Source organism: Pungitius pungitius, chromosome 1 (assembly GCF_949316345.1).
Source record: "Pungitius pungitius chromosome 1, fPunPun2.1, whole genome shotgun sequence".
Lineage (NCBI taxonomy): Eukaryota > Metazoa > Chordata > Actinopteri > Perciformes > Gasterosteidae > Pungitius > Pungitius pungitius.
The window spans coordinates 16,302,652-16,328,673 of NC_084900.1; the positions used below are offsets into that span (position 1 = coordinate 16,302,652).

The following is a 26,022-nucleotide window of genomic DNA, read 5'->3' on the forward strand; positions in this document are numbered from 1 at the left end:
TTTTGGCCGGGAGGGACATCTCGCAATATAGTGAACTAGGTCACCGCAGTACGGGAGGTCGGTGGTGTGGAAACCCGACCAGTGGAGTATAGCCGACCGCTTCCTCTCCCGCAACCTGATGTCTATCTTGATAGCAAGGGACACAAGACTTTTTAAATTGGTGGGTTCATCACGGACAGCTAGTTCATCTTTCACTGCTTCGTTCAAACCATTGCGGAACGCTCCTTGCAGTGCCTCCTCGCTCCATTTAGAGTCCGCCGCCAGCGTCCAGAATCCAACAGAGAAATCCGCCACGCTGTCTGCACCCTGCTTCAGGTTCATCAGGCATTTTGACGCACTCCCAGCATAGTCGGGATGATTCAATTCAATTCATTTTATTTTGTAAAGCCCAAAATCGCAAATTTGCCTCAGAGGGCTTTACAGTCTGTACACATGCAACATCCTCTGTCCCGAAATCTTCACATCGGCACAGGAAAAACTCCCCAAAATATGAAAAAACCCTTTAATGGGGAAAAAAAGAGAAGAAACCTTAGGGAGAACGTCAGAGGAGGGATCCCTCTCCCGGGATGGACAGACTGCAATGGATGTCATGTGTACAGAATCAACAATGTAAAAGATGTACAATACATTCAATTTCTCTAACAGAAATGATACAAGTAATTGCAAGTAGCAGAACAGGTGTACGGCAGGACCACTGGAGGGACAACCACCATCAGGTCGAACCACCATCCACAGAGGCTTCTGTGGGGAGGGAGAGCAGAAAGATGTTGCTTTATGATGACAGTAATATGAATCATATATAAAGTAATGATGATGGCAGCAGCAGGTGTCAGCAGAGCCATGCCAGGAGTCAGAACCGGGGTCTGCACGAAACTATGATCCACGGAGACCTGCTAGGCGAGAATGCACAAAAAACTCCCGGAACAAAGCTTAATTAGTGATGTACATTAATAAAACATGGATGATTGTGGAAGGAGAGAGTGAGAGTGTGTGAGAGAGAGGCTCGGTGTATCCTAAGAAGTCCCCCGGCAGTCTAAGCCTAGAGCAGCTTAACTAAGGGCTGGTCCAGGCTAACCCTAACTATAAGCAATATCAAAGAGGAACGTTTTAAGCTTTATCTTAAATGAACTGACCGAGTCTGCCCCCCGGGCTGAAAGTGGAAGCTGGTTCCACAAAAGAGGAGCTTGATAACTGAAGGCTCTGGCCCCCATCCTACTTTTTAAAACTCTAGGAACCACAAGTAGCCCAGCATCTACGGAGCGCAGATGCCTTGTAGGGCAATACGGTGTAACAAGCTCTTTAAGATAAGACGGTGCCTCACCAGCAAGTGCCTTGTAGGTGAGGAGAAGTACCTTAAATTATATTCTTGATTTAACAGGAAGCCAGTGCAGAGAAGTTAATACAGGAGTTATATGATCCCATTTCTTAGTTCTTGGTAATATACGTGCTGCAGCAGAATCAGCTGGAGAGGTTTAAGCGATTTACAAGAGCAGCCTGATAAAAGAATTACAGTAATCCAGTCTAGAAGTAACAATGGCATGAACTAGTTCTTTTGCATCACTTTGAGACAGGAAGTTCCTGATTTTCGATATATTACGTAGATGAAAAAAGAAAGTCCTTGAAGTCTTCTTTATATGAGAGTTGATGGTCATATCCTGGTCGAAGAGAACTCCAAGATTTCTGACGGTGCTGTTGGATACCAGAGCAATTCCATCCATAGAGACTGTATCACGTGACAGCTGACTTCGAAGGCGCTCTGGGCCTATCATGATAACTTCCGTTTTTTCCGAGTTTAACATCAGGAAGTTGCAGGTCATCCAAGTTTTGATGTCTCCAAGACAATCCTGAAGTCTAACAAGCTGGTTGGTGTCTTCTGGCTTGATCGATAGATACAGTTGAGTATCGTCTGCATAACAATGGAAGTTTATGCTGTGTTTTCTGATAACGTCGCCCAAAGAAAGCATGTACAGGGTAAATAGAATCGGTCCAAGCACAAAACCTTGTGGGACTCCGTGACCAACATTGGTGGTCCTCGATGATTCACCGTTCACAAACACAAACTGGGATCCAGTTCCTTTGATGCCAATCAAGTGTTCCAGTCTCTGCAGCAGGATACAGTGATCGATGGTGTCAAATGCAGCACTGAGGTCCAGCAATACAAGAAAAGAGACAAGTCCTTGGTCCGATGCGAAGTAGAAGATTATTTGTAATTTTCACCAGTGCCGTTTCTGTGCTATGATGCACTCGAAATCCTGATTGGAAATCCTCGAACAAAGCATTGTTTTGTAGAAAGTCACATAATTGATTAGTGACAGATTTCTCAAGGATCTTAGAAAGGAAGGCAAGATTAGAGATGAGTCTGTAGTTAGCCAACACCTCTGGCGCTAGAGTAGGTTTCATAAGAAGAGGTTTAATGACAGCTACCTTGAAGGACTGTGGTACATGTCCTGTCAACAAAGACAGATTCATAATTGTGGTGGCGGGCGTGGTTTTGGCTCGGGGAACAGTGCCAGGTGGGAACACTTGACAACCAGCTGGGGGGAATTAACGTGTCTCCCCTCGCCCCTATAATAACAGTGAGGCGGGCGAGCGAGGAGGTGCCACCCCGAACGAGTGAGCGGGATAGCCTGCTTATATGTTTTAACGCTGTCTTGCTAGCCTAGATCCTTCTGATTTGGTGGAACGCCATAACCGCTCAAGTTTCCGCACAGTTTGCTTTAAGTTCCGGGTTTGAGAGTTATACCAAGGGGCAAACTTCCTTCTTGTTGCCATTCTTCTTCTGAGGGGAGCAATACCGTCCAGTGCCATTCTCAAAGAGCCTGTGGCAGTATCTGTCACGTTCAAGTTCGGGCTGGTGCAGGGCGAAGGCAGGCAGGCAGGCAGGACTCAAACGCAGGGTACAAGAAGGTGCTATTTATTCCACCAAAACAAATCAAACCGAAGCCAAAGAACAGACGTGCACAAACCAGGACTGACATGGACAATGACGCGACAAGGGACAACAGGCACACAGGGCTTAAATACACAAGGGAGGTGCAGGTGATTGGACACAGGTGGAAGCAATCAGGCAATCACAGGACAGGACAGGAAGTGAAGCTCACCCAGAGACACGAGAGACAAGAAAACTACAAAATAAGACAGGAAGAGGACCCAAACCGTGACAGAAGCCCCCCCTCAAGGACCGAATTCCAGACGGTCCTAAAGGGGAGCAGAACCGGAGAAAATCAGACAAGGGGAGGGAGGGTGGGGACCCGACGATCCTGGACCGCGCGGGGAACTCCGGGTGATGGCGGCCATGTGTCGGGTCCTTCGGGGGGCCGGCCGGGCCTCAGGGTCTCGGGGGGTCTGGCGGGGCGGCGGCCGGGCCTCAGGGTCTCGGGGGGTCTGGCGGGGCGGCGGCCGGGCCTCAGGGTCTCGGGGGGTCTGCCGGGGCGGCGGCCGGGCCTCAGGGTCTCGGGGGGGTCTGCCGGGGCGGCGGCCGGGCCTCAGGGTCTCGGGGGGGTCTGCCGGGGCGGCGGCCGGGCCTCAGGGTCTCGGGGGGGTCTGCCGGGTCAAGGACTTCCAGGCGGTCCCCGGAGGGTGGGAGGGAGGGGTCATGGTCAGGCGCCGCGGGGCCGGGACCGGGGGCGTGGTTCTCGGGGCAGGAACGGGCGCTGACGGGGTTCTCGGGGCAGGAACGGGCGCTGACGGGCGTCTCAGCGCCGGAACGGGCGCTGACGGGCGTCTCAGCGCCGGAACGGGCGCCGGAACGGGCGTCTCGGCGCAGGAAAGGGCGCTAACGGACGTCTCGGCGCAGGAACGGGCGCTGACGGGCGTCGTGGATGGTGTTGCTGCCGCCGACCTCGGAGGTCCAGGATGTGGGGATCGTACCTGGCCTGGAGGAGGGCGGCCAGCTCCAGCACCTGCTTCCCGCGTTCGCTGAGGACTGGAGGCTGGGCGCTGGCCTCCCACTGCGAGTCCCAAGCGGTGTCTGGACAGCGGCGAGGGCGTCGACCGGAACGCCGCCCGGAGCCTGCTGGCGAGCCGGGGTCGGCGTTACGCCTGGCAGCCTGCTGCACGCTGCGGGGACCGCCGAGGGCCAGACGGGTTCCCAAAAACGGGTTCCCAAAATTGAATCCCGCTGAGTCCTTCCATGGTCGCGTCATTGTCTACATGTCAGTGTTCAAGTCAAGTCAAGTCAGGTCTGTTTTGTGTTTTCAAGTCAAGTCCCTGTTTTTGTCGGTTTTGTTTTCTCCTCCTTCCTCCCCTTTTTTTCGGTTGGAGCGATTTTGATTTTTTTGAGTTTTGACAATTAGTCTTTTATTTTTCAACTCCGCGTCTGGGTCCTCCCTCCTTGCCCTCGACCTAGTCCTCCCTCGTGACAGTATCGACAAGATGGTTGATTTGTGACGGACTGAAGTTTTCACAGGAGTCTTCTGATATCTTGAGACAAGACACTGAACTTAGAGCAGAGGGAATGGCTTCTTTAAATGAGGCTACAGCGGTATCCGATAAACATCGACTGTAGAAACCCTTGGCAGGAGGAGGAGATTCTGGCAGTAGAAATTCAAAGTTTATCAGACTATGGTCCAATAGGAGAGGGTTCTGTGGAAAGATTGTTAAGTGTTCTATCACAATACCATACACAAGAACCAAGTCGAGCGTGTGGTTAAAACAATGAGTTTGTTTATTTAGAGTCTGACAGAAACCAATTGATTCCAGCAAAGAGAGAAATTAAGTACCAAGGTTGTCGTTATCGACATCCACATGAATGTTAAAATCACCCACTATAATTACCTTGTCCGTTTTAAGGACCAAACTCGTTAAGAACTGTGAAAATTCACATAAAATTTCAGAACAAGGACCTGGGGCCCTGTACACTATTTTAAAGAGAACCGGCTGGATTATTTTCCAGGTTGGTTGTGAAAGATTGAAAGTCAGACTTTCAAATGAGTTACAATCCAGTTTAGGTTTAAGGTTTATTAAAAGGCAGGAGTCATAAATAGCTGCCACTCCACCCCCTCGGCCTGTGCCTCGGGGGATATGAGTATTAACATGACTTGGAGGAGTCGCTTCGTTTAAGCTAAAGTACTCCCTATCCGATAGCCATGTTTCAGTAAGACAGAAAATATCAACATGGTTGTCAGATATTAGTTAATTTACTAAAACAGCTTTAGAGCACAGAGATCTAATATTCAAAAGTCCCCCTTTAATTCTCCTAGTTTGTTGCACTGTTGTATTGTTACATTTAACTTTGATTAAGTTATTGAATATAACTCCTCGGTTGTTTACCTTTAACTTAAATAACGGTGTCCGTGGGGCAGAAACAGTTTCTACAGAGTTAATTACGCCGAGTGACTGTTCGGAAGGAAGCGCAGAGAAGTGTGTAAGACTGCGACTCTGCTTCCTGGTCTGAACTCTGGGTCATGGATTAAGTCCATTAAGAAACTGGTTCAGGTTCTTAGCAATGAGTTGATCTCCATCCAAAGTTGGATGGATCAAAAACACATTTCAGTTTAGAAGAAAATTCATTGAATGTTAATCCAGGCAACAATTGATTGGTACATATGGCTTCCGCCCAAGCCAGTGCTCTGCCTCTGAGCAACCCCAGGGCATAGTGTACCTTAGATGACTCTGTAGGGAAGGATTGTGGCTGTTGTTGGAAGATTAGCCCGCACTGTAGAAGAAATCCACGGCATTTATCCAACTCCCCAGCGAAGGGCTCAGGTGAGTTGATGGGAGGCTCGTGGTGAGACGGAGCGGACGCCATGGCTGGGGAAACAGGTGGTGAGACTGAAGGAGTAGAGCGAGGGTGTGGATCAGGGACAGACAGGTTATCTACTTGGGCAGTTAACCTGGTGACCTGATCAATTAGCTGTTGGTTGTTTTCCAGAAGGGTGCGGATTAGTTGGTCATGTTGGCCTAGCAAAATTCCTTGGGAATTGAGAGCCCATTGGGTGCCATCCGCCTGAACAGCCTGTGGGATCTCTGCAGGGTCCATGGCCAGATCGTTCTGTTATGACTTTATATGTCACCCAGCACGCAGAGATCCCACACAGGACACCAACTGGTGATTCAAGTAGTTTAATGATCAGCTTAAATGTACAGGTCAGGCAACTCGGTGCGAAGTCCAAATAGAGACATCAGGCTGGTTGGGGGGGCAGGCAGCACAGCAGGGAAGGACTAGGTGGGTAGTTGGATCTGTAGTGGAAGAACAGAGATCAGACAAAAGATCGATAGAGCAACTGGGGTGGTCTTGGTAGTGCGAGCCGTCCTATGGGGCTAACGTTACCACGTAGTGGAATTCAACGATCTGGCGCTGGAGAGGTGAGCAGCCCGGGTCTAAATGCTGTCGGGGTGATTGCAGGATGAGGTTCAGCTGTGCAGCCTGAAAGGCCACCCCTCTTGCAGGTGGAGCATAGACAGACACAGGGGAAAGGGGAGATGGAAACACGCAGGATGGTGGAAAATGGCAGCTAACCCACAACAAGGCCAGTGCAGAGATATAATCTCTCCACCTAGTCCTGGGTCTTCCCCGGGACCTCTTCCCAGCTAGACGTGCCTGGAACACATCCCAAGGGAGGCGTCCAGGGGGCATCCTTACCAGAAGCCCAAACCACCTCAACTGGCTCCTTTCAACGCAAAGGACAAATGGATCTACTCCGAGCTCCTCGCAAATGGCTGAGCTTCTCACCCTATCTCTAAGGGAGACGCCAGCCACTCCCCTTGAGGAAACGCAATTCGGCCGTTTGTACCCGTGACCTAGTTCTTTCGGTCATGACCCATCCTTCATGACCATAGGTGAGGGTAGGAATGAAGATTGATGGGTAGATTGAGAGCTTTGCCTTTTGGCTCAGCTCTTTTTTCGTCACAACGGTGCGGTAAAGCGAGTGCAATACCGACACTCCATCTTACCCTCACTTGTGAACAAGACCCAGAGGTACTTGAACTCCTTTACTTGCGGTAAGGACACATTCCCTAGCCGGAGCAGGCAATCCATCGGTGGCAGATGCCATCAGGACTACATCTTCTGCAAAAAGCAGCGATGAAATCTGCAGCCCCCCGAACTGTAGACCCTCCTCCCCCCGACTACGCCTCGATATCCTGTCCATGAAAACCACAAACAAGATTGGTGATAAGGCGGAGCCCCGGCGAAGGCCAACCCCCACCGGAAACGACTCTGACTTACTGCCGCAGCACCTCCCACATTTTCTCTCGGGGGACCCGGTCATACGCCGTCTCCAAATCCACAAAACACATGTAGACTGGATGAGCATACTCATAGAATTAGTTAAAGTAAATGTTTTACTTTTTTAAATACAAAGAACAGATGAAGGAGGATGAAGATGCTGCCCATCGACTGAATATCAACCACCTGCTCAGGGCCTCATCACGTGCACTAATGCACAGGTCTACTACATTAGTTCAAATTATTTGTTTTTGCAGTTTTGGAACATCTTAGAATTAAAACATGATGTCAAATATCACACAACCAACAGCAACACATCTTTTATGTTTAAAGGGAAACAATAATTATAAAAGTTATTCTGAGAAGCCTTGTGGTTCTTTTCCTCAGACTCTGGGTGCAGTTTTCCTTAAAGCACAATTTATCAAAACAATTATTTAATTCCCCCTTTTTGTTTTGTTAGATTTTTTATTTAGCTTCTCTTTTTTTTCCAATCAGCGTCACAAGAACCGATTCTTTTGTGAAAACATTCAGCTGTGAGGTGTTTTTTTGGAGTTTGAACCTAAAATCCAAAAGGCCACATAAAAGTCACTGTTGATAAAATATGTCAATGTCACGACTACCAGAACAAACAGGATTAAATTAGTCAGTATATGAAATGTTTGTTGTTTATTTTTTGTCAACCCGGGAGAAGGGAGGCCAGCTATTCAGGTATGAAACAGGAGGCAGTATATATATGACAAAAAGGGTCCTTTTAATAACACGGTCAAATAACGGGCGCCTCCTGTGCTTGGTTTCCCCCTCTTGATTGCCGCAATACAGATTCACAAGCAGGCGGTTTATGTGTTAATCATATTGCACTGGAGTTTATTAAGTGTCACCTCAAGTAGTTACATCATCCTACACTAAGTGTCAAGAGGTGTGTAATTGCTTTTGTATGTTGTACCATTTAGTTATAATATGTATATATAACAATCCACTTTTACTAATTATATATATATATAATTAGTAAAAGTGAATTGTTTTCTCTCAACACGTTGTTGCAAATGAGGAACTAAAGAGTTGGTGGAAATTCACATCTCCATTTCGTCTTATGCAATGAGGATTGTGAGAGACTTAACAGTCTTCTTTTAATGTGTTTTAATCGTTTTACTGCCGATTTATATCCTTCTCTAAATGTATAATTGAATGAGTTTTTATTTTTCTATTGCAAAATACAAGTAAGAGAAAAAACCCATAAGAAAATGAATACAAAATGTTATTTTGACTCAAATTTACATTCTACAGTTCAGTTGTGATGAAAGAGGCTTCCCAGAATGCCTCACATCAGCAAAAGCAGAAGTTAGAGAATACCTCTCATCTGTTCTCTCTTCATTTCCACATTTCTCTGGATGATTCACACCTTTCAATCTGTCTCTTGACTCAAAGCAGAAGTGTTTCTCACAAGCAGAGAGTCAGAGTGTCAGAGTGGACGTGAGGATGGGACGCACTTTGTTTGCTGTGTTGGGGCTTTTCTGTGAGTACTTTCTCTCTTTAAATCATAGTTTTCATAGATACAACTTTTTAAAGGCCAGAAGTTAATAGTTTCTGTCAGTTTGATGATGCTTGATGATGTTTCTCACTTTATTTTAGCGCTGAATATTCTCCTCTACTGTGGACACGCTCAAGGTTTTTATACAACTTTCTTTATTCTGATAAATTCACTCAAGACGATTCAACACTTTCTGCCTCTATTTTACATTAAATATTTATTTTCTCTTTAATGAATTTATGATTAATACAAGAAAGAAGACAAGATTTATTCTTTGCATGTTGTGTTTATTTCTGAATGCTTTGCTGCATATTGAGCCAAACTGGTCCACGTTATTTACTTGAGAGGAAGTTACCTTCATATGTGACTCAAGGGAAGGAAACGACACTGACTGAAATTACTCACTTAGTAGATCATTTCTTTATCACCAACAGAACAGTAAATAGATCATAAATCATCATCTCTAACTAGAGGAGATAGTGGTGAATATCAGTTTGTTGCTCATCAAAAGATCTGTCCAGATGTTACAAGAGAAAGTAATAAAGTCTCCCTAACTGTATCAGGTATGTGATCAAAGTTTTACCATCACGACAAGTTCGTTAGCACTTTTCTATTAATGAGACGTGTTGATTTAATAAACCTGGTTGATGGACTGCTAATGTACGGTGGCCGAGAAGGTTTAGACAAATACAAAAGCCACAATACAACCAACTTGCGGTTGTGTTGTGGCTTTTGTATTTGTCTGAACCTTCTCGGCCACCGTACTAATGTAATATATTGTGGAGAGAAAGTAGACACTGATGCTGTTTAATTAGCCAATCTTGTTTAAATGTATCAATTATCAGATAATATTGATAATTTCAAAGAAAAGAAAGATGGACAGAGTTAAGACAAACCATCCCATATTCTTTTGCTATTGACAAATTATGAAACACATGAGCAGAGTGTGGCGCCTCCTTTAGGTGAAAGTGAAAGTAGTCATTACTCAGTGAATCTTTTATTAAAGCAATAAGGTACTTGAGGCTGTACTTTATTGTCCAATACAGTTCGGGGGTTGCCGGCACTTAGCTGCGCGTCGGGACTAACTACAATTTCAAATTGTTACATTATTGAAGATAAAGTACAGCCTCAAGTAGCTTATTGCTTTTATAACACGGTTACCGGCGAAATTATAAATAGTAAGTAAATAGCTGCTTTTCAGCACAAATAGTTGTAGCCACTAAACGTTTTGTCTCACATTTCATCAGTCTAGAGGAAAAATAGTCCCCGTACGAACATGTAAACAGCATTGTGTCCCGCACCATCTCGTTCATTCATGATGTCCACACATCCAGTTGCGAAAGCTCGCATTGCCTCAAAACGATCATTTTTATGGGGGGTTTCCGGCGATCGCTACCGAGCTAAAAAGCTCAAATGTCAACTAACGGTCGCATCTAATCTGTTACTGTGAGTGCGCAGTGATGTGGAACGCTTGGGTCAATGTGAACAGAAACTGTACATTATCGCTGAATAATGCATCCCTGTGACTCCGCTCTCAACCAATCAGAACGCGGGATTTCATCTGCCTGTGTTTTAATAAAGCAATAAGGTACGAGAGGCTGTACTTTATCGTTCAATAATGTAACAGTTCGAGGGTGTATTTAGGCCCAACGCGCAGCCCTCGAACAGTTACATTATTGAAGATAAAGCAGTGCCTCGAGTACCTTATTGCTTTTATAACACTGCTACCAGCGAAATTATAAATGGTAAGTAAATAGCTGCCTTTCAGCACAAAACAGTAGCAATTGTTGGGATTCACGATCCCCCTCCCCCCCCCGAGTTGGTTAATGAGAAGAATCCGACATGTCAATCAATTAAAGTTAAAAAAAAGTTAACATTCATTTAGAAGACAAAGATACGTGAGCAATTCGCTCAGGAGACCGTCAGAGAGTCTTTCTGCTGTCAAACTGTGACCTCTTTTATATTTTCCCACTCCCTCAGCCCCCTGCAAATGTTCCAAAGAAGGTTTTTAAAAAACCATAGCAACAATGATTCTACCTTATATGGTCGTACTGTGACAGTCTGTCGAGATCCGTTTTATTGTTTTTGGTTTGGTTAATTGTTTCTGGGGTGCCAGCCAGGTCTCTCTCCTGACATATAAGATAAGGTGTCGGAACTAAGGCTAAGTTGTAGTTTAGTTGTAGGGATCTCCGTCAAAACTCCCACAAGCGCGTACATTTAAAATGTACGCCCTCAAACCATTGAACAATCACACAAATAACACCAACAAAGTACAACACATAGCCCAAGATTTCGTTCAATAGTTCGTATATTTACACAAAAAGAAAGAACAAGCAAGTATAACGAAGAAAAACGCACGGTCCACTCTCCAAAAAGAGGAGGAATCCAAAAAGGGAAAACCTTTCAATAGTTCATATATTTACACAAAAAGAAAAAACAAGCAAGGCATAACAAAAAAACGCACTGTCCACCTTCCAAAAAGAGGAGAAATCCAAAAAGGGAAAAACCTTTCAATAGTTCATATATTTGCAAAAATATCCACGGAACCGAAAAAGAAAAACTTTATAGACTCACACGGTGACGCGAGTCAGCCAGTCTATGAATCCGGTCCGGGTTTTGCTGGGGTTTGGACGCCGCTCGGGACACGCCGTCGGCTAATCCGGTCCGGGTTTTTGCTCCTCTGTCCCCGGCGTGACCTGGCTGCAGCAGGCTGAGCTCCTCCAGTCTCCCAGGAAACGAGCCGCTCTCCTTCGGTCCGGCCCCGGGGTGCGAGTCCGTTCAGTGCGTCGACGGAGCCGTGAATGAAAGCCCCTACGTCCCTCTGCGTGTCCTTCCCTCCAGTACACTCCACTGATTGTCTTCTGAACACCAGGAAGTGCTTCCCCTTTGTACCCCGGGCCACGTAAGCTCATTATCCCAAAAAAAAGGAGGCGGGTCCACCGCACCAGAACAGCTGTTTTGAAGCTGGTGATCACTTTCAAGTTGTCACAGTACGGACTACTTCCCCTGTACCCTGAAACCTTGTTTGAATTGCTACACAGGATGTCTCTGTGGTTTCGTTTCGGGCGGTGTGGAGGCCATTAGTTTTTGTATTCTCACTTGTACCTTTTCATTCCTTAGTTGACATTTTGCCTTATATAGCGTTATTTCTTGCATCAATACTGCATTTGTTTTACTAGAAAAAGAATAAAAATAAAAAATAAAAATGAAAACACAAATTGGGACACAAATTTCACACCATCAAACGTTTTGTATCGTATTTCATCAGTCTTTGTTGCGAAAGCTCGCATTGCCTCAAAACGATAACTTTTATGGGGGGTTTCCGGCGATTGCAACCGCGCTAAAAGCTAAAATGTCAGCTAACCGTCCCGCAAAATCTAACCTGTTACTTTAAGTGCGGAGTGATATGGAACGCTCGGGTCAATGTGAACAGAAACTGAACATTATCGTTCAATAGTGAACCCCTCGTGACTCACTCTCAACCAATCAGAGCGCTGGAGTTCATCGACCCGTCTTATATTATTTATTATTATTAAGACATCTTCTGTCTGCAACTTTATGCTAAATTATAACTATGTAGGACACAAATCCCTGATATATTGTATCAGTGTTCATTTATTTAAACTGATTTTGTAAAGCAAAGAACTAATTATTACCCAGACAAAGATGTGATTCTTTAACTCCTGTGTCCTCCTTGTATAAGGGAGAATCAGTGACTCTTCACTGTAGACATGGAGACCAGAGAAAGGAGAAGAATGCTGACTTCTACAAAGACAAAACACTTATTGAGATGGACACAAACCATCAAAACACACATGAAATCACCATTTCTCTGATGTCTGATGGGAGCTGTTACAAGTGCAGATTTAAGGACAAATAATCTAAAATAGAATATTTGAAATGTAAGATTAGTGACTATGTTTAAAGACATTGTCCCCAAACACCTGTTTAACACAGTTGAAGACAGATAAAAAGATGGAGGAACTCAGCAGTGAAAGTAATCCACCAAGGACTCATCATAACACGTCTTTATTCTGTGAAACCTCTTTCCAACAGGTGTCCCTCAGCCTGTCCTCACAGTGTTTCCATCATGGCCGAGTCCTGGAGACTCAGTGACTCTGACCTGCATTGTTGGACCTCCATCTGCAGGATGGAGGTTCTTCTGGTATAAAGCTGTTCCAGAGCAGCCATTCGTCTCCTATTACTACACCTATGATCTTCTTCCTGGTAGCACCACTGGGACTGAACTGGGTTCCTACATTCTTCATGGACAGACACAGACAGCAGGATATGTGTGCAGAGCTGGAAGAGGAGATCCTGTCATTTACACTCTGTATAGTGATGTGAAGTTCGTCTGGTCTGGAGGTGAGTTTGTTCTGACTTTTATATTCTTGCACATGGGAATAAATGTCCTTTTTGTGTTGACATTGTTTGTCCTGTGTGTGTCTCCTAATGATGTGTCTTCAGGTGTGAATCCAGCAGCGTCTCTCACAGTGAGTCCTCACAGACTGCAGCACTTCAGCAATGAGTCACTGTCACTGAGCTGTGAGGGAACCTCTACTGAGTGGAGAGTGATGAGGGCTGATGAAGATGGCCGCGTGTTTCCCTGTTATATCAGAGGGAAAATGACTGGATCCACATGCAACACCGACGCTATAGCGAGTAGTGGAGTGTACTGGTGTGAGTCTGGAACAGAGTTTAGCAATGCAGCCAACATCACTATACACGGTGAGTTTATATCCATTTAAAGGTTTTTATATCTGAAGTATTTACTTATGTTATTATAAAGTGGGACTGTTTCAAAGAGCTCACAAGCTCTTCTACAGAGAGGCCAAAATGTTTGTCATTAGAACTACACTGTGAATCAGTAAAAGCACTGCATGATCGAGGAATAGAGAGAGCAGTCAACGGGCGGAAGCAAATCATTTTGCGGAGTTTGAGCCCAAGAGAGAGGATTTGGACCTGGAAAAACACTGCCTTGTGATCAGAGACTGCAAAATCACAAAGAATCACGTTTTCCACACAAAAGAGCACAAGGTCTAATGTGTGTTTCTTGTTGTTGCTTGGTTGATTCACAAATTGGGTGATATTAAAATAGTCTAAGAGTTTGTTGAACTCTGAAACAAGCAAGGAAGTGGGAGAGAAGAAATGGATTTTTAAATGACCAAGAATAAGAACTCAATCATAAGGAACCATAATGAAGGAAAAGAGGTCTGATAATTCCTGAAGAAAAACCAGAATTAAGATTTGGAGGTCTATAGATTAGGACGCATAGAATGGCCTGCTTGTTCTTAAGAATTGAACTCAGATGTTGATGAGGAATGAGGAAAAACTGCCAAGCAAGACCAGGAAATGACTAAAAATCTGTTTATGAATGACAGCCAGAAGTGATCAGAGACGTGAGGTGGAGTTACAGTAAAGTTAGTGGTAGAACAGTTTCTAGTGAAGATGTAGTCAAGGTGATTGCCAGCTTTGTGAGTAGGAGGAAAGGGACTGAGTGAGAGTGCAAAAGAAGAAATCACCATTTCTCTGATGTCTGATGGGAGCTCTTACAAGTGCAGATTTAAGGACAAGGGATCTCAAATAGAATATTTGAAATGTAAGATTAGTGACTATGTTTAAAGACATTGTCCCCAAACACCTGTTTAACACAATTGAAGACGGATAAAAAGATGGAGGACATCAGCAGTGAAAGTAATCCACCAAGGACTCATCATAACACGTCTTTATTCTGTGAAACCTCTTTCCAACAGGTGTCCCTCAGCCTGTCCTCACAGTGTTTCCATCATGGACGAGTCCTGGAGACTCAGTGACTCTGACCTGCATTGTTGGACCTCCGTCTGCAGGATGGAGGTTCTTCTGGTATAAAGCTGTTCCAGAGCAGCCATTCGTCTCCTATTACTACACCGATGAGCTTCTCCCTGGTAGCACCAATGGGACTGAACAGGGTTCCTACATTCTTCATGGACAGACACAGACAGCAGGATATGTGTGCAGAGCTGGAAGAGGAGATCCTGTGTTTTACACTCCGTATAGTGATGTGAAGTTTGTCTGGTCTGGAGGTGAGTTTGTTCAGACTTTTATATTCTTGCACAAGGGAATAAATGTCCTTTTTGTGTTGACATTGTTTGTCCTGTGTGTGTCTCCTAATGATGTGTCTTCAGGTGTGAATCCAGCAGCGTCTCTCACAGTGAGTCCTCACAGACTGCAGCACTTCAGGACAGAGTCACTGTCACTGAGCTGTGAGGGAAACTCTATTGAGTGGAGAGTGATGAGGGCTAATGAAGATGGCTTTGTGTTTCCCTGTTATATCATGGGGAAAATGACTGGATCCACATGCAACACCGACGCTATAGCGAGTAGTGGAGTGTACTGGTGTGAGTCTGGAACAGAGTTCAGCAATGCAGCCAACATCACTATACACAGTGAGTTTATATGCATTTAAAGGTTAAAGTATTTACACATCTTATTACAGAGTGCTGACATTTTTAAGGTGACTTCATGATGTGTTTAACTCAGTATTTATTTTAACAAAGGATTCAACACTCTTAGGTTGTTGCAGTATCTTTTCTCTGTATTATGCAAAATGTCTTTGTGGTTTGCTTTCCTCTTTACATCATTTCATCCAAAGCAACTTACAACAAGTGTATTCAAACCATAGGGATACAAAGGAAGAACAAGAAAGTGCAATTTCATCAAATAAGCAGTTTTACAGCTTGTTATAGATAAGCCATTATAAGTACAATTCAAGCTCAATTTGTTGAATGTGTTTTTAGTCAAAGTATAGTCTGAAAAGGTGTGTCTTTAGTGTGAAGATGTGAAGGCTCTCTGCAGTCCTGATGTCATCAGAGAGCTCCTTCCATTATTTAGGAGCCAGGACAGCAAAGAGTTGTGATCTCGCCGAGTGCTTTTCTCTCAGAGAGGGAGGAACAAGCAGCTTGGCAGTAGTAGAGCTGGAGTGTGTGGGTTGTGATGTAGGGTTTCACCATGTCCTGGAGGTAGACTGGACCTCATCCATTCACAGCATGGTACGTGAGAACCAATGTTTTGAACTGGATGCGGGCAGCCACTGGTAACCAGTGAAGAAGTGGAGTAGTGTGGAAGAATTTAGCAAGGGTTAAAGACCAGTCGAGCTGCTGCATTCTGAACGAGCTGAAGTGGTTGAATTGCGGTAGCAAGGAGAGCTGCCAGGAGAGATTTACAATAGTCAATGCGGGAGAAGACAAGAGCCTGAATCAGTACATGTGCCACCGTGATGGGACTCAAGGAGAGTTGGCTGTCAAGTGTCACAACGAGGTTCCTAGCAGTCAAAGATAACCGTCAGGTCCTGGGTAGGAGAATATTTTCCAAACAGTGGGGTGGAGGATGACAAAGGGTGAAGAGAAAAGATCCATTTGGACAAAATGAGTAAACCTGTGCCACCACCCCTGTCAGAGGGTCTGGGTATGTGGCTGAAGGAGAAGGCAGAGGAGAGAGCACCTGGGGTGGATGTGTTGTCCGGTGTGATTCAGGTCTCAGTAAGAGCGAGGAAGTCGAGCGACTGCTGGAAAGCAAAGCCGTAGATGAAGTCTGCCTTGCGAGTAGCTGACTGGCAGTTCCAGGGGCCTCCTGTGACGAGCTGTTGGACATGTGTGGAGCGGGTGGGGTAGGTAAGAGAGGAGAAGTTACGATAAAGCGCAGACCTTGACCCCGGGCGGTAGTGTCTGCGGGAAGAGATTCGGACAGGTACAGGGGTAAAACACATTCAAAATTTGCATGAAAAGGGGGCGCACTTGCCGCCACAAAGGCTCCCACGAAAGTCTCCCTTGTCTTTGTCCTGCTCATTTTCGACGCTTCACCCAAACTCTAGTTGAATACTCCCTCGTTAGTGCGGCTGCGCTGACCACTCACCCCATTGTAAGGAAACAACAGGTTGATTGTTTCAAAGAAAAGATACATAGTCAAATCTCATCTATATCTGAAGGTCTAGTAGTCGACCATAGACATCCACCATTGACTTTAAACCAGCGGACCTGTAGAGTTATCTGCCTCAGTTTGTCCCCTTTAGACCATTCTGTAGCTGACTGCCACTAAGTGGACATTTGTCTCCTTAAATATTGAGCATTAATTAAAGATGTAACTGTGAGCATGTACGTCACCAAAGGGCCGTCTCTTTCATCCATGAAATGCAGCTATTCACTCAGCTGCTGTATGAATGTGAATAACAAATGTAAACTATAAATGTCTTCTGGTCATTGGACATCAGCTTGTTTGACTTCCTGTCCTCTGGTCTCTTTACAGGTGGTGATGTCATCCTGGTGAGTCCTGTCCGTCCTGTGACTGAGGGACATTCGGTCACTCTTGGCTGCAAGTTGAGGACAGAAAACCTTCTTTATAATGTGGATTTCTATAAAAATGACAAACTCGTCCCAAATTCTGTCAGAGGGGAGCTGCTTATCTCTGCAGTTACTAAGTCAGATGAAGGCTTTTATAAATGTAGAGGAAGGAAATCACCTCGAGGTTTGGAGACTTTGACCTCAGCAGAGAGCTGGTTGTCAGTGAAATGTGAGTATGAGTTTAGTAACATGTGTTACAGTCTGAGTTAGAAAAGGTTTTACTGTATTAGAAGTTATCTTAAAATCAACTATTTGTTTGTGTGAGACAATATAGTTTTAGAAATGTTTATGTTCAGTAAAAACACATAATATTAAAATGTAACATGAGCAGCAGTGAAAGGTGAATAGTATGTGATCAAGGTTTCATGTTTGTGTGTTTGAGTGTGTACATTAGTACCTATGTTTTTACCTGCTATTACTTTGTTTAACTATGTTTTTCTGGCTCTGTGACACTCTGAGATCTTTTGATGAGGAGTGTGTTAAAAATAAAATGTCATTATTATTATTACTTGTGTATCTCTTCATGGTTGTTGTGTAATTGTGTGTAGATCCTGAAGAACCAGCACCACTTTCTGTGTTTCCCGTGCTGTTGGTTGTTGGTCTGGTTTCTGGAGTTTTACTGATTATTCTCCTGCTGCTGTTTCTGTGTCGCTACAGAAAGTCAAAAGGTGAGATCTTTTCCTTCTGATATGAGACTGATTTCACTGAAATAAGTCAAAGTCACAGATATTATTACACACACTAATTAATGATCAATGTGAAACCTTTTTCTTCAGCTTCAAGCCTCAGCAGGTTGGTACAAGCCTCTCTTCTCTCACTCTGAACATGGCAGCAGGACTTTACATGTTCCTCATTAAATCCTCTGTATTTACTTCATGTTTTGGACCCACAAGGTCTCAGAGGACCAATCAGAGCCCAGCTACAGACCACATGATCAACCAGGGTGAAACTCAAGATGGGCATTACGCTTTTCTTCTTCCTGGTCAGCTTTAATCCTTTTTTATTTAATAATAAGTTCTTCCTAACATTTCCATTTCTGGTTATCTGTTGGACAAGATTATATAATTCATACAACGTGGTTCAACAGATTGATATGACCTTGTCTTTATCCTCACTGCTCTGCAGGTGGTTCTTGTGTCTATGAAACACTCAGAGGCTCTGAAGAACCTGAACATGGTGCAGTACATCCTGTGTGTTCATCACACAGCTGTTAAATACTAGAATCAAATGATCAAGTGACTGGTTTACCAACCTTTAAATTAAAGACAAAGTGTATCGATGATGTCACAGAAATTGATAGCTAATGTGAACACTTCTATAAGGGAACAACCTGCAGTAGTTGAGATACTTTTGGAGGCCAGCAGAGCTTTAATAAAGGAGAATAAAGTGTCTCTTCATGCATTCATCTGATCCTTCTAACAGGGACGAATGATGAACCAGAGGAGAGAGATTACCAAAATGTGGATGTAACCAGCTGCAGGTACTTTAAGTACAACAGACAATGTAGTACAATCTGAGAGTACTTGCGTATTACTACAAGCAGTCAGCAAAGGTCAAACACAACACTTACACCTGTTACTCTTAAATAACATTTAATCTATTTTCCTTCTCTCTTTAATCAGATGAATAAAACATCTGCATGAACAGAACCAGGGGAACGGATGACGACATGAATAACCACATCTTTGTTTTTTTGAGTAATTATTGAGTGAACTTCTTCTTTTACTATTATTATGAGAAAGTATTTTGCAGTTAACCCATGAGCAGATATTTTACATTACATTACATGTCATTTAGCTGACGCTTTTATCCAAAGCGACTTACAATAAGTGCATTTCCACATAGAGATACAAACTCAGAAGAACAAGTAACAAGAAAGTACAATTTTCATCAAATAAGCAGTTTCAAAACATGTTATAGATAAATTGTACTTTTAATGGCACTTAAGTGCTACCATTTGTTAGTGCTTCAGTTTGTTAGTGTTTTATTCAAGGTAGAGTCTAAAGAGGTGTGTCTTGAGTTTTTGGCAGAAGATGTAGAGGCTCTCTGCGGTCCTGGTGTCGTCAGAGAGCTCATTCCACCATTTAGGAGCCAGGACAGCAAAGAGTTGTGATCTTGCTGAGTGCTTTTCTCTCAGTGAGGGAGGTACAAGCAGCTCAGCAGATGCAGAGCGGAGTGTGCGGGTTGGTTTGTAGGATTTCACCATGTCCTGGATGTAGACTGGACCCAATCCATTGGTACGTGAGTACCAATGTTTTGAACTGGATGCGGGCAGCCACTGGTAACCAGTGAAGAGAACGGAGAAGTGGTGTGGGAGTATTTCGGAAGGTTAAAGACCAGTCGAGCTGCTGCATTCTGGATAAGCTGCAGTGGTCGAAAGGCGGTAGCAGGGAGACCTGCCAGGAGAGTTACAGTAGTCAAGGCAGGAGAAGACAAGAGCCTGAATCAGTACCTCCGCCGCCTTCTGAGTGAGAAGGGCTCGTATCCTCCTGATGTTGTAGAGCGTGTATCTACAGGATGGTGTTGTCGCTGTGATATTAACAGTCAGGTCCTGAGTGGGAGAGTTTTTTCCGGGGAAGAAAAGAGTTGGTTAAAGATAGCTCGTTCAATAGTTTTGGACAGAAAGGGAAGATGAGATAGCGGCCTGTAGTTGTTTTCTTCAGAAGGGTTGAGGGGGGGTTTCTTCAGGAGTGGGTTAACTCTCTCCTCCTTCAGAGAGTTGGGAAAACAGCCATTTAACATAATTTAAAGGAAATAACATATGTCTTGTTTTACTTGGTAAAAAAGGTTGATTTACTACTTCGACTCTACTTATTCGAATGTTGGTGTTGAGTGTTGTTTTTTTACGGTGGCCCTGAAGTGCAAAGCAACATTACAAAGAATGAAAAAAGATTGAAAAGCAAAAAAAAAAAGTTTCTTTTAGCTTCAGTACATTGGTGATATGATTCAATATAAAGTCATCTTATTTTATTTCTGATTAAAAATGGTTCTGCGCATTTATTAGACATTTAATCTGTTATTGGACAACATATTTCTTTAACATTTAAGTTTATCTTCAAGAGTTTTAACAGGTGCTGTTTTTATTTTTTCTTCAGCTGTTTGTGTTGAATACATTTTGTAATGTTTAATCTTTTCACCCATCAATAAACTTTCAGCTCTAAGCAGTGTCGTATGTCATTGGCTGCACATTTGAGCCCAGCTCCTCCCTCGTGAATTCCTTTCTGCTCCAAAGCATCACATGACTCCCTCCTGGCTCCATCTGATGGTGGAATCTGAAATCCCTCACTGACCTGACCGATCCCTGTTCAGGAAACGTTTATTGCCATTATATGTTAGACATACATGGAATTCGACTTGGCGGTTGGTGCATGATGGAAGACAGTACAATAATGACAACGTAGTGCAGCAATAAGATGAAAGTGAAATAAAAGTATAATACAATATATGCGAAGGGTTAGTAAGTTGAGAAAGAAAGTAAAAAAAAAAAGAAAAAAGATTAAGGGCACCAGCTAAACAAAGTGACAAGTAACAAGTGACAAAGTGAATGTACATGGGAGTGAGAGTCAGTCAGGGGGGACCCGGGCTCTGTTGATGAGCCTGACGGCCGAAGGGAAGAAACTGTTCGTGTGGCGAGAGGTCTTAGTCCTGATGGACCTCAGCCTCCTGCCGGATGGAAGGGGCACAAACAGTTCATGTCCGGGGTGGGAGGGGTCGGCTACAATCTTTCTGCCCCGCTTCAAAGTCCTGGAAGCGAACAAGTCCTGAAGAGATGGCAAATTGCAGAGTACCAGATGGTGATGGAGGAGCAGAGGATGGACTCGATGATGGCCGTGTAGAAGTGCACCATCATCGTCTTTGGCAGGTTGAACTTCTTCAGCTGCCTCAGGAAGAACATCCTCTGCTGAGCCTATGTTCAGCTCCCACTTGAGGTCCTGGGTGATGATGGAGCCCAGGAAACGGAAGGAATCCACAGTGGTTACAGGTTCCTGAAGTCCACGACCATCTCCACTGTCTTCAGGGCGTTGAGCTCCAGGTTGTTCTGGCTGCACCACGTCACCAGGTGGTCAGACTCCCATCTGTAGGCGGACTCGTCCCCACCATTGCCTCCGAACTTTTGACGGAACCAAATCCCACCTGTGGGTTCACGCCTTAGAACTCAAACACCAGGTGAGCATTAAAAAAAACGTTATTTGCAGGATGAATGTCAAACACAGAGGAATTAATTATCTACTTGATGATTGAGTAACAGGCATGATTACAAAATTTAACTGTGAGTGTCTCCCCTCAATCACAGTTCATTTACTGCCTCTCTGAAAACGACACAATCTACAACATTTAGATAACACAATGATTACGAGTCGCCGGGGGAGGGACTGTGAACTCCAATTGTGGCACAGCCTTGAACAGAGAGGGATGGTTATCTGTGTTTCATGAAAGAAGGGAGGAAAAATGGATAATATAATACTTTATATATATTTTAATTAGGGTCGGGACTTTAGCGCGTTAATTAAGATTAATTAATTACACAAAAAATAACACATTAAACATTTTTTACGCATTTTTACACTTATTTTTTGCACCGCGGAACGTTTCTCACTGGATGAGTTTCGGCGGACCGATTATACTGGAGCACCAACTAGCGTCCATGACTTCAGACAACAACAAACCACAGTGAACATGAACGAAGAAGCTGACAAGACCGTGTCGGGTGGCCCCATGAATGGGAAATTTTATTATAATAAACACACGGATGGAAGCGTCGATAAGAGCATGGTTGTGTGCAAGCTATGCAACAAGGAATTCACATATCAGCGCAGCAAATCGAGCCTCAAGTATCACCTCAACGCAAAAAAATTAGCAGCTAGCGTGGACGTTAGCCCGACTCCGAGTACAAGGACCCACACCCAACCCACACTGCCCCAGATGACTGGTTTAAGGACCAGGGTAACTAAGTCCACGTCTGAAAAAATAACTAATGTTCTGAATGTACTTGAAAGTATTGGTCTACTTAAAAAAACCTAGTTTACAGAAGGTCTACTTACCTATAGGCTACCTGAATTTCTGAAAATGCTATAGCTACACTGGAATTGGTGGAATAAAAATCCCTGTTAAAATAATAACTTACATACTCACTCACTGTTCTCAGGTCAAATATTTGTATGTATAATATATGCGATTAATTTCGATTAATTAATTACAAAGCCTCTAATTAATTAGATCAATATTTTTAATATTAATCTAATTCCGTAATCTAAATCAGTCCCGGCCCTAATTTTAATGAAGATGAACAAATAATGAACTCAACACTATAAAGCAAAAGACAACCATGTCCATGAACTAAGCTGCTTTTGAACATCCTTGTTTTCCCTTTATGTTCTGTGTTGACTGAGCCACAACCCAGAAGCAGAAAGTTCTACTTACTTTTATTACCTCTTCATAACTTGTAGTTATCCGGCCAAATGTCTCATGTTTAACCTAAAGTCGTCTTGCCTTAGAGTCCAAGAGTTAACCTGTTGTTATTGTCATGCAATTTACTCCAAAAAGCTTAAATGTTCACCTTGTTACTTATTACGTTACTTACTACTACAACTTCATTGAATTCAAGAGAAAGTTGTGTTTAAGTGATTAAGTCAACAATCATTTGTAAGTATCAAATGATCAGTTTGGACTTTGGTTATAATACATTCAAGGTAATCCAACAATAATCATTTTCACATCTGATTCAGTTAACTCTAAATGATCAAATCAATACCGGTTTATGACGCGGCTGCACAGGCCTCTAAACATCAGAACAAAACTGCAGTGTAGTATTCTTCATCTTCCGTGGGTAGTCCTCATCGAACTTCTCCTCCTGGACAAAAGTGAAGTGATTCCTCCAGTCACCGACCTTCCCTTGTTATGTGGAATGATGGAGAACCAGGAGCGAGATGCAGTAGAGAGTCTTTTAATGATCAACAAAGGGAAACAGTCCTCGATAACGAACAAACTCAAAGTCCTCTGGCGTTAGCCGGAAACTTAACAGAAGCAGACAGGAGAAACCTGGAACATAGGGATAACTCCCATGAAGATAGTGTTCGGGGATCCCGGGGTGCTGTTTACCAGCCGGGTCAAGCAGAGAGGTGGAAGCAGATGAGCTGCCGGGGGCGCGCGCCGGTCGGGCACTCTGTGGAAAGACACAGTCACTAACACGCGGACGGTGCAGGACAGGACGAGACGAGACGAGAGTGCTGACGCGTGTGTCTACGTTCATGGAATAATCCGACAACAAGACAAGGCTAGAGGGAGGGAATAAGAAGCAGGTGGAAGAGGTTTCAGGTGAGACAATGATGAGGACGAGAGGGCAATCAGCTGTGAGGGATAATGAGGGGAGAGAGAGAGCAAGGGCAGGGGGTGTTTGCCTGAGAGTACCACAAGAGGGAGACAGGGGACAAGGAGGGAAGAGGAAGCCAGGGTCATGACATCCCTGGAGACATTCATTCAGTCAATTGATTTAGGAAAAGAGAAATAAGCAGATTTAGCCGCAAACAGAAATAATATTCCCAAGAAACGTCTTTCTCTGTAGACATTTTCCAACGTACCCTTTCTCATGAAAGGAGACAACTTTTGGTTTAAACTTTGGATGGTGGAATAATTCACCATCTGGTTTTATTTCATGTTGTCAAACCTCACTCCAGTTGTCACTCTCTTTCTCCTCAGCAGAAGGAGACAAATCAAGGAAGCAACAGAGTTTATCGAACTCTTGTCCAGTGTCCTGCGGAGAGAGAAAGAGTCTCAGCTTTGTTAAACGTCAAGTTCTCAAGATACCTTTATTATTAGGCACATTTCAATGAAATTGTACTACATGTACCAAATCTCTACCTAAGAAAACAAAAAACAGGACTGCTACCTGGAGATTTCTGGTGATAGTTTTCCTAACTCTTAAACCTAACTGCTCCTAGTTGTTTCTTCTTAACCTAAAAAAATGCTTTCGTCTCATTGAACATGATTGCACGTCCCTTGTTTCCTGCCTGCAGAAATCCACCGCCTTGGAAATATATCACTGAATTCTCCCTGCTGCTGCTTCCTTGTCTCTCTCCATCCGTGTGTCAACCTGAAAAGCTCACTGCAGCACGTGTGATAAGTTATTTGATTGATCCTGACTAATCAAACAACAAATGATGATTATGTTGCTGTTCCTCACTGGTTGTTCTCACAGGCCCTTCTCTTTAAAACTCCTTAAGACTCCTACTCGAGTCTCAGGGGAGTCAAACGTTGGGGGGGTCCTGTGTGCCCCGCCGGACGGCTTTGCTAAGTGTAAAAATGACATAAAGACATTTCTCTAAAGGTAGTTGCTATTTATAAAAAGCAACTAGTCACACGTGTATGACAAACAGGACCGTTTGTAGGGCTATCACATACAAACACACCTTAGCTCACCTGAATCAGATCTTCATAGAACACATGGTGAATATTTGGATACGTGAGTTTCTTCTCCCACCAGCCCTTCACATGGTCATGCCAGGATCCATACACCACTGAAGTCATGTCATTACATGTATAAGGTGGTAATACGGGAATTGATCAGATCTGGTGCATCGCGTCCACTTGAACTACTATTAAACTCACCCTATCCTTCCATGAAGTTCTGTAGAAAGGTGCTCCAGTCTCCAGGTTCGGGCATGCCTTTGCTCATGCGGCAAAAATGGTAGTAGGACACCGCACTGTCCTTTGCATTACGAAACACGTTGATTATCTACAGGAGGAAGCAACATTGTGTAATAATCATACGTGCGGTTTGTAACTATATTGCACATTGGTATGTTTTTTTACCCTGACGTTCTGCTCCCAGAAAGACTTTGGCACAGACTGAGGTGGACTGAGGTGGATGATTTTGTTTAAATCAAAGTTGTCCACTCACCCTGCTGGGAGTGAAGTCAGTTTGATGCCTCCCGCGTGAAATGCAGGTATTACCCTGAGATCAGGACCTTTGCTCCTGCTTCTCTATTGGCTGAGAGCTCATAAGCTCAACTCCCTCATTGTGATCGAGGGATCGAGTCATTGTCATCATGGTTGACATCTGGGGTCCTTTTTAAGTAGGAGGATCAACAAACTCTGAGTCAAACCCTAAACTTTGAGTAGAATATAGAAAAATGATAAAGATTACAAAAATCATCAACACAAGTACAACACAACACAAGCTACTACAATTAAGCTGAAAAGAGAGATTGTTCCTTCTCCCTCAGAGGAGCAGGAAGATCTGACAAAGAGGAAAGGGGAGAGCAGGAGCTTTATACACCTTGAAGAGGGACCCGTGTTGTCTCAGCAGAAACCCCCCCAGGACCAAGGAATGTAAGGGAAACCCCAGATGTCGTAAAGCTGACCCTCCCTTAATGGCGGCAATCAATCATTAATCCAAAACAGATAACAAAACAGGATATGGATCAGCGCCTCTCCAGCGCCCTTCTTGGTGGTGTAATGTCAGGCAGAGCAAGCAAACTTCTGCATGTCGGCGAAGTAGTCCTCCAGCCTCACTGCCCTCTCATTTTTGGTGGCCAGCAGGAACTCCCTCACCCCGTACCTGATGGTGACCCTCCCACCTGAGGAGATGCTGGTGGCAGAGTGACCGACCAGCTGGGCCTCACCCATCCCCAAACTTACCGCCTCCAACAATCCCCACCCCCTCACCCAACTTCTCACCCATCCCCTCCTCCTTTGTGGAGGAGTTCTTCACCGGACAAACCCTCGCCAGGTGTCCCTCTCTATCACAATGGAAACACCCAGCAGATAACCCACTGATAACCAAAGCCCAGCAGAGGTTGTTACGCTAAGTGGTACGCTGCAGCCACAGCCAAGGACAAGGGCAGGCTGCAGTGTGACATCCGCACTGCAGAGAGGGTGATTGGCTGCAATCTGCCATCTCTCCAGGACAACACTTTTACATGTTTGCTGGTGCACTTTACTTTATTTTTAAT

At 44.2% G+C, this 26,022-nt stretch overlaps 1 pseudogene; it reads right to left on the minus strand.

Annotated features, from left to right (window-relative positions):
• Nucleotides 1-22,850: 22,850 nt before the first annotated feature.
• Nucleotides 22,851-25,696, minus strand: LOC119222064 (cytosolic sulfotransferase 3-like; annotated as a pseudogene).
• Nucleotides 25,697-26,022: the final 326 nt, after the last annotated feature.